Source organism: Moschus berezovskii, chromosome 2 (assembly GCF_049115385.1).
Source record: "Moschus berezovskii isolate FMDL1 chromosome 2, NW_MosBer_1.0, whole genome shotgun sequence".
Taxonomy (NCBI): domain Eukaryota; kingdom Metazoa; phylum Chordata; class Mammalia; order Artiodactyla; family Moschidae; genus Moschus; species Moschus berezovskii.
This window is the reverse complement of record NC_142461.1, coordinates 75,603,912-75,616,911: the sequence shown is the minus strand read 5'-3', so window position 1 is coordinate 75,616,911 and position 13,000 is coordinate 75,603,912. Positions and strand designations below refer to the sequence as shown.

Below are 13,000 nucleotides of genomic sequence, written 5' to 3'. Positions count from 1 at the left end.
CAGTTATGCAAACCATAATCTCAAGAGATATATATACATACACATACATGCATATATATTCATATAACCATATATACATATACACACCCTTTTTTCTTCTACTCTGGAAAGTCATATTATAACAACCATCTGCTACTTACTAAGCCTTCCTATTTGAGCAAGCACCTCTTCGCCTTTTACTTAGTTGACCTGCTATCCCAATTATACATGGGACCTTGAGAGCCTCAACAGTTTGTTTCTGCAAAAAAGCAAGCTCAATGAACAGAGGCACTCTCCTCTGCACCTAGCAACTAAAAAAAAAAGAGAACGACAAAAAACTTCAAACACACAGGGATCTGGGGGGCAGAGCCGAAGGCTCAACCCTGATGGGTGTAAATCTGATCCCCGAGGTCTGTGGCATTGACAGTCATTCAACTTTCTTTCCAATATTCCCACTGTGCTTTTTCTGGTACCACACGCAAATTGTACCACCTAACATTTCATCAACCACTCGGAGTGTCTTATTTGCTTTCTAAAAATTTTCGTGGTGCAAGGCCAGGGGGCAGCGGCCATGGGGTGGGCCGGGGAACCCGGAGCACGGGCGCCAGCCACCCAGGAGAGCAGAGCCCCGCACGGCACCCGCTCCGGGCAGGCCTGCTGTGGCTGGTTCCCCAGTCCCCGGGGCTCCAAGAGAGGCAGCAGCAGCAGCCATGGCAGGGACTCGGGAACCTTTCCCCCGTCTCCTCCGCTAGGCCTCGAGGGGTTTGCTTTTCACATGGCCCCCGGGTGGGGGCGGTGGGCGCAAGGTACTAGATGCAGCTGCAGCCGCAGCGGCGGGCCAGACGAGCCGGGGCTCCCTCAGAACCCGACCTCCCAGCGGGGCTGGCAGCAGCAGCACCTCGGTGGGCCCCTGGCTGGAGCGTCGACCGCTCGGCGGGGAAGGCCACCTTCTCACACACCACATCTCTCCGCTGACTGCCTCCTTCTCCGTTAGCGCTACCGGCTGGCGGGCGGGGGAGGGGAGCGAGGCGCGTTATTCCCGGGGAGCTGAAGAGGGGGAGGGGAGGGCATCTCTTACCCGCGTTACTGAGGAGGAGGAGGCGGCTGGAGCGCGGCGCGGCGGGGCGACGGCGGGGCTGGGTGGGTGCAAGAAGGAGTCTTACGAAAGGGAATTAACCCCATCACCAGCCCGGACACCGGCTCCAGCGGCAGCCGCGGCTGGCAGAATCCCGCCCCTTCCCACCACGCACTAGCCCCGCCTCCTCGTTCTCTTTGAGAGCAGTCGACAAATCATAGGATGTACACCCTAGGAGTGGCAAGAGGATTATCCAATCACACCTCAACAAACGGCCTTCTCTCCACCCCTTCATCTCCTCCCGGGCCGCGGGAGAGCCGTGCCAAATCTTTCTCCACCCTCAGGGGAAAAAGAGCCAATCGGCTGTAAGTATCCGCCCTTGAAGGACGCAAAGGACAACCAATAATAAACCTAGGAGGACAGCCATTTTGCCCACTTGAGAAAGAGCCACCTTTTCCCACGAGTTGGAACCTGAGGTTGGGGAGTTCTGGGAATTTTTACTGACCTGGATGTATTGGAAAGACAACTATATTTTCTCAAGAGTATTTATATTGTTTTATAGAAGGAAAGGGAAATTTTCGTCCTCCATGTGGTTGGAGGTGGGGAATGCTGCTGAAGGATTTGGCTCTTTCTCTCAGCGGTAACGGGCTTTAAGACCAACACCTGGTTTCTCCTCAATGGGGAGAGGCGGGGTAATTGCCCTTTTCGGCTTGCAGCCGACTACAGCTCCCAAAGTGCTTTGTCCCCGCCCATGTCCTTTCCTCAGTTTGCTTCCCGCGGGGCCTGACGGGAATTGTAGTTCATGGGAGGTACCCACGCCGCCTCATCGGCAAATGAAAAAGAATATACTTCTGAATGATTTGGAGTTTGGGGCCGGGAAATAACCCCAGGACTGAGGTGAAGCCTTTTCGCCATCCTAATAGAAGAGCGAGAAGGGTTAGAAAAGGGAGTCGGGGAAGAGTATTTTCTCGGAACGCGGTCGGGGCTATTTGCACTCTTACTTTCAGTTTGTCCCTTTGAAGTCACTTCCGCTTTGGGACCGACACAGGCCAAACCCGTGGCGGGAGTTGGAGATTCTGCAGCGGATACAACCAGGTGTGGTCGTCCGGGAGTGGCGTGGCCGGGTAGTTGGTAGTTTCTTGCGTGAGTGGTAGGAAGTTGAACAGAATTTAATTGCATTTTAAGAAAGAGTGGGTAAAATGGGATGGGGGTAGTTCTAAAGTCCAAGATGCCATTCTCCAAGCCTCCTTGTCAATCCCGGAATCTCACTTGTCTTTTGACTTGCCAAGTATTAGATTGCACGCATAAATTTGGAGAGTGTGCCTCTAAAATCTTTACATCTTCAGTTTGACTAAAAGGAACCGAGTCAGAAGTTCTGAGCGAAGTCTTCCCATTTTTACAAACCAACTTTTAAAGACTGGTTCCAAGAAAAACTGCAGAGAAGGGCTTATGATTGATACCTGAGAATAGTCGAATTACTTTTTTTTTTTTTTAGTAAAGCAAACATTAAACAAGAGTCGACAGGATGCCAACTATAGTACCCCGACGAATACAGATCATTAGAAAGCCGTTGGAGCCAGAAGCCTAACAAGTTGAACACATTAGGCCCTGTTTGTGCCCCTGTCTGGGTGCTAAGTTGTGTGTGTGTTTTTATCGTTGAACGTTCCCTTTGAGGTTCCTTGGATAACTCACTGATCAAAGGAAATGCAGAAGGTCTATCAGACAAGGTCTCCCCTCCCCCTCCAAAAACAGGACTCCCTCCCCAAGCCTGATGGCTTTCACCATCATTTTGACGACTATCTCCTATAAGTTCTTACTCAATTTTCTCTCTTCTTTCACTGAGACTTTGTGTTAGAAATTATATTGTAAATATTTATTGAGAATTTAATACTGTGTTAGGCACTATGCCGCCTTCCTGGTGGCGCAGACTGTAAAGAATCTGTCTGCAGTGCAGAAGACCTGGGTTCTATGCCTGGGCTGGGAAGATACGCTGGAGGAAGAAGGGAGAGGCTACCCACTCTTCTATTCTTGCCTGGAGAATCCAGTGGACAGAGGAGCCTGGCGGACTACAGTGCATGGGGTCACAAAGAGTCGGACAAGACAGCAATTAAACCAGGCCAACCAGGCACTATGCCAGCTTTAGGGATAGCAGTGCCAAAAAGACAGGCTCCTTATCCAAAAGTAGTGAGGAAGACAGAAGCCAAACAAAATTAATAGTAGGGTTACTTGTTCTATCTCTTAAGTCAAATCTTCATCAGTCATGTTTTGCTAGTTTTTTCATTCTACCTGTGGACTAAACCAAGCATATTTTCAGTTTTTTTTTTTTTTACTTCAAACACTGATAGGTTTGTGTCCTAGACTCTTGAGTGGTGTTCATACATCAACTAGATGGTAAATTTTATAGTGTAATACTGGTAGATACAGGAATGTCATCACACTTCAGCCAGTGTCCTCCAGACAAAGTGTTGCCTCTTTCTTTTTAATGCTAATTGGGAATTTCTTATAATTTAGCAGAAAGTTCTTCTATAGATGCTTAGTTTTTTTTTTTTGTCATGCGTGCTTCCAGTGTAAATAAAGTCAATAAATGGTAATGATGGCTTTCATCTTATTGACTATTTCCTCTGAGCCAGGAATGGTGTTAAGTGCTTTCAAGAGTGTCCCCTTCAGCAATCTGCAAGGATTGTTCTGTGACATTTTATAGGTGAAGAAATTGAAGCTCAGTGAAGACTAAAAAATTTTTTTATTGGAGTATTAGTTGATTTCAAATGTTGCGTTAGTTTCTCCTGTACAGCAAGGTGAGTCAGTTACGCACGTACATATATCCACTCTTAAATTTTTTCCCCTTTAGGTCATTACAGAGTATTGAGTTACGTTCTCTGTGCTATACAGTAGGCCCTTATTAGTTACCTGTTATGTATAGTATGTGTATATGTCAGTGGGCTTCCCAGGTCACTCAGCTGGTAAAGAAGCCATCTGCAGTGTGGGAGACCTGGGTTCGATTTCATGGGTTGGGAAGATCCCCTGGAAGAGGGCATGGCATCCCACTCCAGTATTCTTGCCTGGAAAATTCCATGGACAGAGGAGCCTGGTGGGCTTACAGTCCACGGGGTTGCAAAGAGTCGGACATGACTGAGCGACTAAGCACAATACAGCACATATGTTAATGCCAGTCTCCCACTTTATCTGTCCTCACCCTCAATAAGACTTTAAGGCCTCCGTCAGCAAACTTTGGAGCTGAGATTCACATTCAGCTCTGTCTCATTCCTGAATTCTTGACCACTGCTCATCCTGCTACTGCTGCTGCTAAGTCACTTAAGTGTGTCCGACTCTGTGCGACCCCATAGATGGCAGCCCACCAGGCTTCCCCGTCCCTGGGATTCTCCAGGCAAGAACACTGGAGTGGGTTGCCATTTCCTTCTCCAATGTAGGAAAGTGAAAAGGGAAAGTGGAGTCGCTCAGTCATGTCTGACTTGTAGCGACCCCATGGGCTGCAGCCCACCAGGCTCCTCTGTCCATGGGATTTTCTAGGCAAGAGTACTGGAGTGGCTTGCCATTGCCTTCTCTGTTCATCCTGCGTCTTATTTATTAATTCCCCAATATGTGCCAGGCATATAGTGAGAAATGTGAAATTTCATCCTAGGATTCTAGAAACAATAGTGTCAGTCACTTCCTCTTTTGAGTTCTCCTTTGGCATCACATAATACATACTCATTGTATTTAAAAACACAGGAAAATATAAAAAAGGAAGTAAAGCTCATTAGTATACCTATTGCTCAGAGATACTTCTATTAAATTTTGATGAATATCTTTTCAGATCTCTCTCTTAATAGGTACAGACGTGTATGAATAGTATGAGACTACTTTGCTCTTTCGTAAGCTTTCTTGACTCAAAAAGTAGGCTGTGACTATGACTGAAGATCAATATTATCATCTTTGATGGCTGTATAGAATTACATTGTATATTTCTAACATAACCATTTCCTATTTTTAATTGTGGTGAAAAATATATAAACTGTACAAACAATTTTAACCTCTTGTAAGTGTGCAGTACAGTAGTGTTAAGTATGTCCTCCTTGTCATGCAACAGATCTGTGGAAATTTTTCATCTTACAAAACTGAAACTCTTTACTTACTGAACAACTTGACTCCTCTTTTCCTGCCTCCCACAACCCTTGGCAACCACCATTCTACTTTCTGTTTCCAAGGGTTTGACTTTATATGCCTCATATAAGTGAAATCATGAAGTATTTGTCCTTCTGTGATTGGCTTATTTCACTTAGCATCATGCTGTCATGGTTCATTCATGTCGTGGCATATGGATGGATTTCCTTTTTTTCTTTTAAGGCTGAATTAATATTTCATTGCTTGTATATTCAGTATTTTATTTATCCATTCATCTGCTGTGAACATTTATGTTGCTTCCACTTATGGGCTGTTGTGAATAATGCTGCAGTAAATGTTAATGTCTCTTCAAGATCCTCTTTTTAGTTCTTTTGGACATATGTGTTCTTTTGGATATATGTATATACATATGTATACTTCTGGGTATATAGCTACACCGAGAAGTGTGATTGCTAGATCAACTATTAATTTTTAAAAGCAATGCTATCATGAGCATCATTTTTTTATGCTTTCCTGATTATCCCTTGCTGCTGCTGCTGCTGCTGCTTAGTCACTTCAGTCGTGTCCGACTCTGTGTGACCCCATAGACGGCAGCCCATCAGGCTCCCCCGTCTCTGGGATTCTCCAGGCAAGAACACTGGAGTGGGTTGCCATTTCCTTCTCCAATGTGTGAAAGTAAAAAGGGAAAATGAAGTCGCTCAGTCATGTCTGACTCGTAGCGACCCCATGGACTGCAGCCTACCAGGCTCTTCCGTCCATGGGATTTTCTAGGCAAGAGTACTGGAGTGGTTTGCAATTGACTTCTCCGATTATCCCTTAAATCTGACTTTTTAGGAATAGTGTGATTTTGTATTATTTATTTACTAATACAAAACTCTGTAATTCCTAAATTGCTTTTCAGAAAGATTATGCCTGTTTTCTTTCCTACTAACAGTGTTTCAAAGCACCAGTTTTCCATCTTTTATTCTATTCAGTCTGATTGTAAAAAGTGATCCATCGTTTATTTAATTCTATCTAGTTGAATTTGGTTGATGTTGAGCATCTTTTATGTGTACCTTGTCCATTGTTGTTTAATCTCTTTTGAGTAGACTGTTATCTTTCACAGACGCTTAGTAATTTTAAAGAAATTGCTTCATAGGTTTTTAACTCATGCATTTTGCTTTTACTCTTATTTTGAATTTGATGTTTTTAACTTTTTAATTCTGTTCTTCTGTGACAGTATAAATTATTTTAGTGTTGAAATTTATGTCTTTTCCCTTATGGTTTCTAGATTATTTGTGATACTTAAAAAAGCTTTATGATGAATAGAAAGTAGATAATAAAACATAATATGTATATGCTATTTTTATTTGTTTTTACATTTGATTTTGAAACCATGTAACCAGATTGGGAGTTGAACTCATGGGTTGGGACTTGGACCTAGCCAAAACCCAGACTGGGACTTGAACCCACAGACTTTTAGCTGAGAGCACATATAATCTTAGGAATTAACAAAGCTCACGTTCTTGATGTCTTATCACAGCAAGCATTGAATGAGAAAGAAACTCATAGGTAAGAAATGGATTTATTTAGAGAGAAACACACTCCACAGGCAGTGTGGGCCATCTCAAAAGGTGACAGTGGCCGCATACTGTGGGGTTGACAGTTTTTATGTTGTTTAGTTGCTAAGTCATAGCTGACACTTCAGGACCTCATGAACTGCAGCACATCACACTTCCCTGTCCTTCACTATTTTCCATAGTTTGCTCAAACTCATGTCCATTGAATCAGTGATGCCATCCAACAATCTCATCCTGTCACCCGTTCTCCTCCTGCCCTTAATCTTTGCCAGCATCAGGGTCTTTTCTAATGAGTCAGCTCTTTGCATCAGGTGGCCCAAGTATTGGGGCTTCAGCTTAAGCATCAGTCATTCCAATGAACCTTCAGTATTGATTGCTTTGATCTTCTTGCTGTACAAGGGACTCAAGAGTCTGCTCCAACACCACAATTTGAAAACATCATTTCTTTGGCACCCAGCATTCTTTATGGTCCAACTCTCACATCCATACATGACTACTGGAAACCATAGCTTGGAGTATATGGACCTTTGTCAGCAAAGTGATGTCTCTGCTTTTTAATACACTGTGTAGGTTTGTCATAGCTTTTCTTCCAGAGAATAAGTGTCTTAATTTTGTGACTGCATTGATTTTGGAGCCCAAGAAAATAGAATCTGCCATTGTTTCCACTTTTCCTGCATCTGTTTGTCACAAAGTGATGGGACGGGATACCATGATCTTAGTTTTTTGAATGTTGAGTTTTAAGCCAGCTTTTTTACTTTCCTCTTTCACTTTCATCAAGAGGCTCTTTAATTGCTCTTCACTTTCTACTTATGGTATCATCTGCATATCTAAGGTTGTTGATATTTACCCAAGGAGTCTTGATCCCAGCTTGTGCTTCATCTAGCCCTCCATTTCCCATGATGCACTCTGCATGTAAATTAATTAAGTACAGTGACAGTATATAGCCTTGACATACTCCTTTTCTGATTTTGAACCAGTCCGTTTTTCCATGTCCATTTCTAACTGTTGCTTCTTGTCCTGCATACAGGTTTCCTAGGAGTCAGGTAAGGTGATGTGGTATTCCCATCTCTTTAAGAATTTTACAGTTTGTTGTGAGCCACACAAAGGCTTTAGCATAGTTGTCGCTCAGTTGTGGCCGACTCTTTGTGACCCCGTGGACTGTAGCCTACAAGGCTCCTCCGTCCATAAGATTCTCCAGGCAAGAATACCGGAGTGGGTTGCCATTTCCTTCTCCAGGGGATCTTCTCTACCCACAGATCGAACCCGGGTCTCCCGTATTGCAAGCAGACGCCTTTACCATCTGAGCCACCAGGGATATTTTTCAATGAAGCAGAAGTAGATGTTTTTCTGGAATTGTCTTGCTTTGTCTGTGACCCAACAGATGTTAGCAATTTGATCTCTGGTCCCCCTTCCTTTTCTAAATTAGGTAATTTCATAGGCTAATGAGTGGGAGGAGTATTCCAAATATTTGGGGGAAGGAGTAGGGATTTCTAGAAATTGGTCCACTGCCCATTTTTTTGTCCTTTATGGTTAGCCTTAGAACTGTCATGGTGCCTGTGTATGTATCATTTAGCTTGTTGATATGTTACAATGACTGTACACTGAGGCTCAAGGTCTGGTGGAAGTCAAATATGTGCTGCTGCTGCTGCTGCTGCTAAGTCACTTCAGTCGTGTCCGACTCTGTGTGACCCCATAGACGGAAGCCCACCAGGCTCCCCCGTCCCTGGGATTCTCCAGGCAAGAACACTGGAGTGGGTTGCCATTTCCTTCTCCAATGTGTGAAAGTGGAAAGCGAAAAGTGAAAGTGAAGTCGCTCAGTCGTGTCCGACCCTTAGCGACCCCATGGACTGCAGCCTACCAGGCTCCTCCATCCATGGGACTCTCCAGGCAAGAGTACTGGAGTGGCTTGCCATTGCCTTCTCCGCAAATATGTGCTATAATAAGTTTATGTCATGTTGTCAGACTATGTTCTTCTTTTAAAGGCTGTGCCCTGCCCACCTCCCTCGTGTTTCAGTTTCACAATTTATATATACTTGGGTTTGTTTGGATTCTCTTCTCTTTGATTGTTCTGTCTTTTCTTTGACTTGTACCATACCCATTTCCTTAATTTCTGTAACTTTATGTTTTTGTATCTGGTATGGTGTGCTTTCACTTCTTTAGATATTTTCTTGCCGTTGTCACATTTTCTTGCTTTTTTATTAGGTGGATTTTGGTGTTATTTTGTCAAGTTAAAAGCAAATACCTGCACTTTTTATTTTTTGGCTCCACCATGTAGCATGCAGGATCATAGCTCCCAGTTCAGGAACCAAACCCTTTCCTCCTGTAGATAAACTGCAGTCTTAACCACTGGACTGCTAAGGAAGTCCCAATATCTGTACTTTTATATTTTAACAAAATACAAGTTTGACATTTTTATAGATGTGTAATACTACCTAAAGGCATATTTCATTTCATATTAACAATAAAGAATTTTTCATTGTACAGTCAAGGTTAATTGGGGCATTCTATGCTTTATTAAAATATGTTTTTATTAGAGTTAGATCTAAATGGTGACACTTTAAGAGCACATATAATTTTTAAAATTATATACTTATTTTTTATACAGAGGCTAATATTTTGTAGGGGCTTTCTGTAGGATCTGATGAATTCTGAATGCTTTTATTTCTATTTGTAACTACTTATTCTTCTGTGTCTTTTCAGAGTACTTCAGATTCAGCCTATCTCCTTAATATGTTCCTCTTCTTTTTTACTCTCTATATCAATTGTACGTCAAGAAATATTGAGATCTCTTATGAACGGTATCAGGTAATGGTCAAGAAGATGGGCTCCAGGCTGAGAAGGCTTGATTATGAGTCCTTCCTGTACTCCTTGAGTGACCTTTGGCAGAATACTTAGCTATCAAGTGCTTTTGTTTTCTTATCTGTAAAACTAAGACAAAGGAAATTGCAGACCATTGTTAAACTAAAATGACTTAATATATGTAAAACATTTAATATATGCCTGGTGCTTAGTGGGTGCAGGATTTTGTTTATATTATTTTTATTGACCTGGGCTAATACTAGAATGATGCTTCCTAAGGCCCCCTTGACTTTGCACTCCAGGATGTCAGACTATAGGTGAATGATTACATCATTGTGGTTATCTGGGTCCTTAAGATTTTTTTTGTACAGTTCTTCTGTGTGTTCTTGCCACCTCTTCTTAATATCTTCGGCTTCTGTTAGGTCTATACTGTTTTTGTCCTTTATTGTGCCCATCTTGGCATGAAATAGTCCCTTGGTATCTCCAATTTTCTTGAAACAATCTCTAGTCTTTCCCATTCTGTTGTTTTCTTTTATTTCTTTGCGTTGTTTACTTCGGAAGGTTTTCTTATCTCTCCTTGCTTTTCTTTGGAATTCTGCATTCAGATGGATATAGCTTTCCTTTTCACCTTTGACTTTAGCTTCTCTTTTTTCTCAGCTATTTGTAGGCCTCCTCAGACAACCATTTTGCCTTTCTTTTTCTTGGAGATGGTTTTGATCATCACCTCCTATACATTGTTAACGATCTTCCATTCATAGTTCTTCAGGCACTCTATCAGATCTGTTGCCTTGAATCTATTTGTCACTTCCCCTGTATAATCTTAAGGGATTTGATTTAGGTCATGCCTGATTGGTTAATGATTTTCCCTAGTTTTTTCCAGTTTAAGTCTGAATTTTGCAATAAGGAGTTCATGTTCTGAGCCACAGTCAACTCCTGGTCTTGCTTTTGCTGACTGTGTAGAGCTTCTCCACCTTTGGCTTCAAAGAATATAATCAATCTGGTTTTCTATTGGCCGTCTAGTGATATCCATGTGTAGAATCATCTCTTGTGTTGTTAGAAGAGAGTGTTTGCTATGGCCAAACAAGTTTGCCAAATTTTATTCTCTTAGCAAAACTCTGTTAGCCTTTGTCCTGCTTCATTTTGTACTCAAAGCCAAACTTGCCTGTTACTCCAGGTATCTCTTGACTTCCTATTTTTGAATTCCCGTCTGCTTTGATGAAAAGGACATCTTTTTTGGTGTTAGTTATAGAAGATCACAATAAACTGTGGAAAATTCTGAAAGAGATAGGAATACCAGACCACCTGACCTGCCTCTATGCAGGTCAGGAAGCAACAGTTAGAACTGGACATGGAACAACAGACTGGTTCCAAATAGGAAAAAGAGTATGTCAAGGCTGTATATTGTCACCCTGCTTATTTATCTTATAAGCAGAGTACATCATGAGAAACGCTGGACTGGAAGAAGCACAAGCTGGAATCAAGATTGCTGGGAGAAATATCAATAACCTCAGATATGCAGATGACACCATCCTTATGGCAGAAAGTAAGAGGAACTAAAAAACCTCTTGATGAAAGTGAAAGAGGAGAGTGAAAAAGTTGGCTTAAAGCTCAACATTCAGAAAACTAAAATCATGGCATCTGGTCCCATCACTTTATGGGAAACAGATGGGGAAACAGTGTCAGACTTTATTTTTTTGGGCTCCAAAATCACTGTAGATGGTGATTGAAGCCATGAAATTAAAAGACGCTTACTCCTTGGAAGGAAAGTTATAACCAACCTAGATAGCATATTAAAAAGCAGAGACATTACTTTGCCAACAGAGGTCCGTCTAGTCAAGGCTATGGTTTTTCCAGTGGTCATGTATGGATGTGAGAGTTGGACTGTGAAGGAAGCTGAGCACCTTTTGAACTGTGGTGTTGGAGAAGACTCTCGAGAGTCCCTTGGACTGCAAGGAGATCCAACTAGTCCATCCTAAAGGAGATCAGTCCTGGGTGTTCTTTGGAAGGACTGATGTTGAAGCTGAAACTCCAATACTTTGGCCACCTCATACGAAGAGCTGACTCATTGGAAAAGACCCTGATCCTGGGAGGGATTGGGGGCGGGAGGAGAAGGGGACGACAGAGAATGAGATGGCTGGATGGCATCACTGACTCGATGGACATGAGTTTAGGTAAACTCTAGGAGCTGGTGATGGACAGGGAGGCCTGGTGTGCTGTGATTCATGGGGTCGCAAAGAGTCGAACACAACTGAGCAACTGAACTGAATTGAACTGATAGAAGGTCTTGTTAGGTCTTCATAGAACCATTCAACTTCAGCTTTTTTGGCATTAGTGGTTGGGGCATAGACTTGGATTACTGTCATATTGAATGGTTTTCCTTGGAAACGAACAGAGATCGTTCTGTCATTCTTGAGATGGCACCCAACTACTGCTTTTTGGACTCGCTTGTTGAATATGAGGGCCTTGGAAGTATCACTGTGAACAAAGCTAGTGGAGGTAATGGAATTCAGCTGAGCTATTTCAAATCCTAGAAGATGATGATGTTAATATGCTGCATTCAGTATGCTGGCAAATTTGGAAAACTCAGCAGTGGGCACAGGATTGGGAAAGTTCAGTTTTCATTCCAATCCCAAAGAAGGACAATGCCAAAGGATGCTCAAACTACCGCACAATTGCTCTCATTTCATATGCTAGCAAAGTAATGCTCAAAATTCTCCAAGCTAGGCTCCAGCTTCAGTAGTACATGAACCAAGAACTTCCAGGTGTTCTAGCTGGATTTAGAAAAGGCAAAGCAATCAGAGATCAAATTGCCAACATCCACTGGATCATAGAACAAGCAAGACAATTCCAGAAAAGCATCTGCTTTATTGACTACGTTAAAGCCTCTGACTGTGTGGATCACAACAAACTGTAAAATTTGTAAAGAGATGGGAATACCAGACCACCTTAGCTGCCTCCTGAGAAACTTCTATGTGGGTGAAGAAGCAACAGGACCGGACATGAAACCACACATGGAACAATGGACTGCTTCCAAATTCGGAAAGGAGTACGTCAATGCTGTATATTGTCACCAGCTTATTTAACATATATTTGATTACATCATGTGGGATGAAGCACAAGCTGGAATCAAGATTGCAGGGAGAATTATCAGTAACCTCAGATATGCAGATGATATCACCCTTACAGCTGAAATCAAAGAGGAACTAAAGAGCTTCTTGATGAAAGTGAAAGGGGAGAGTGAAAAAGCTGGCTTAAAATTCAACATGCAGGAAACCAAGATCATGGCATCCGGTCCCATTACTTCATGGAAAGTAGATGGGACACAATGGAAACAATGACACTTTATTTTCTTGGACTCCAAAATCACTGCAGATGGTGACTGCAGCCATGAAATTGAAAGACACTTGCTCCTTGGAAGAAAAGCTATAACAAACCAAGACAACATATTGAAAAACAGAGACATTAC

At 42.6% G+C, this 13,000-nt stretch overlaps 1 protein-coding gene across 3 annotated transcripts in view; it reads left to right on the top strand.

The window, feature by feature from the left end:
* Positions 1 to 1,761: 1,761 nt before the first annotated feature.
* ZRANB3 (zinc finger RANBP2-type containing 3) overlaps positions 1,762 to 13,000 on the top strand; it is a 302,617-nt gene continuing 291,378 nt past the window's right edge. The window contains exon 1 of one of the 3 annotated variants that reach the window (XM_055397579.2): positions 1,762 to 1,951. The gene's annotated coding sequence lies outside the window, so the exon portion shown is untranslated. The other 2 variants (XM_055397578.2, XM_088829053.1) reach the window with 2 other exon arrangements.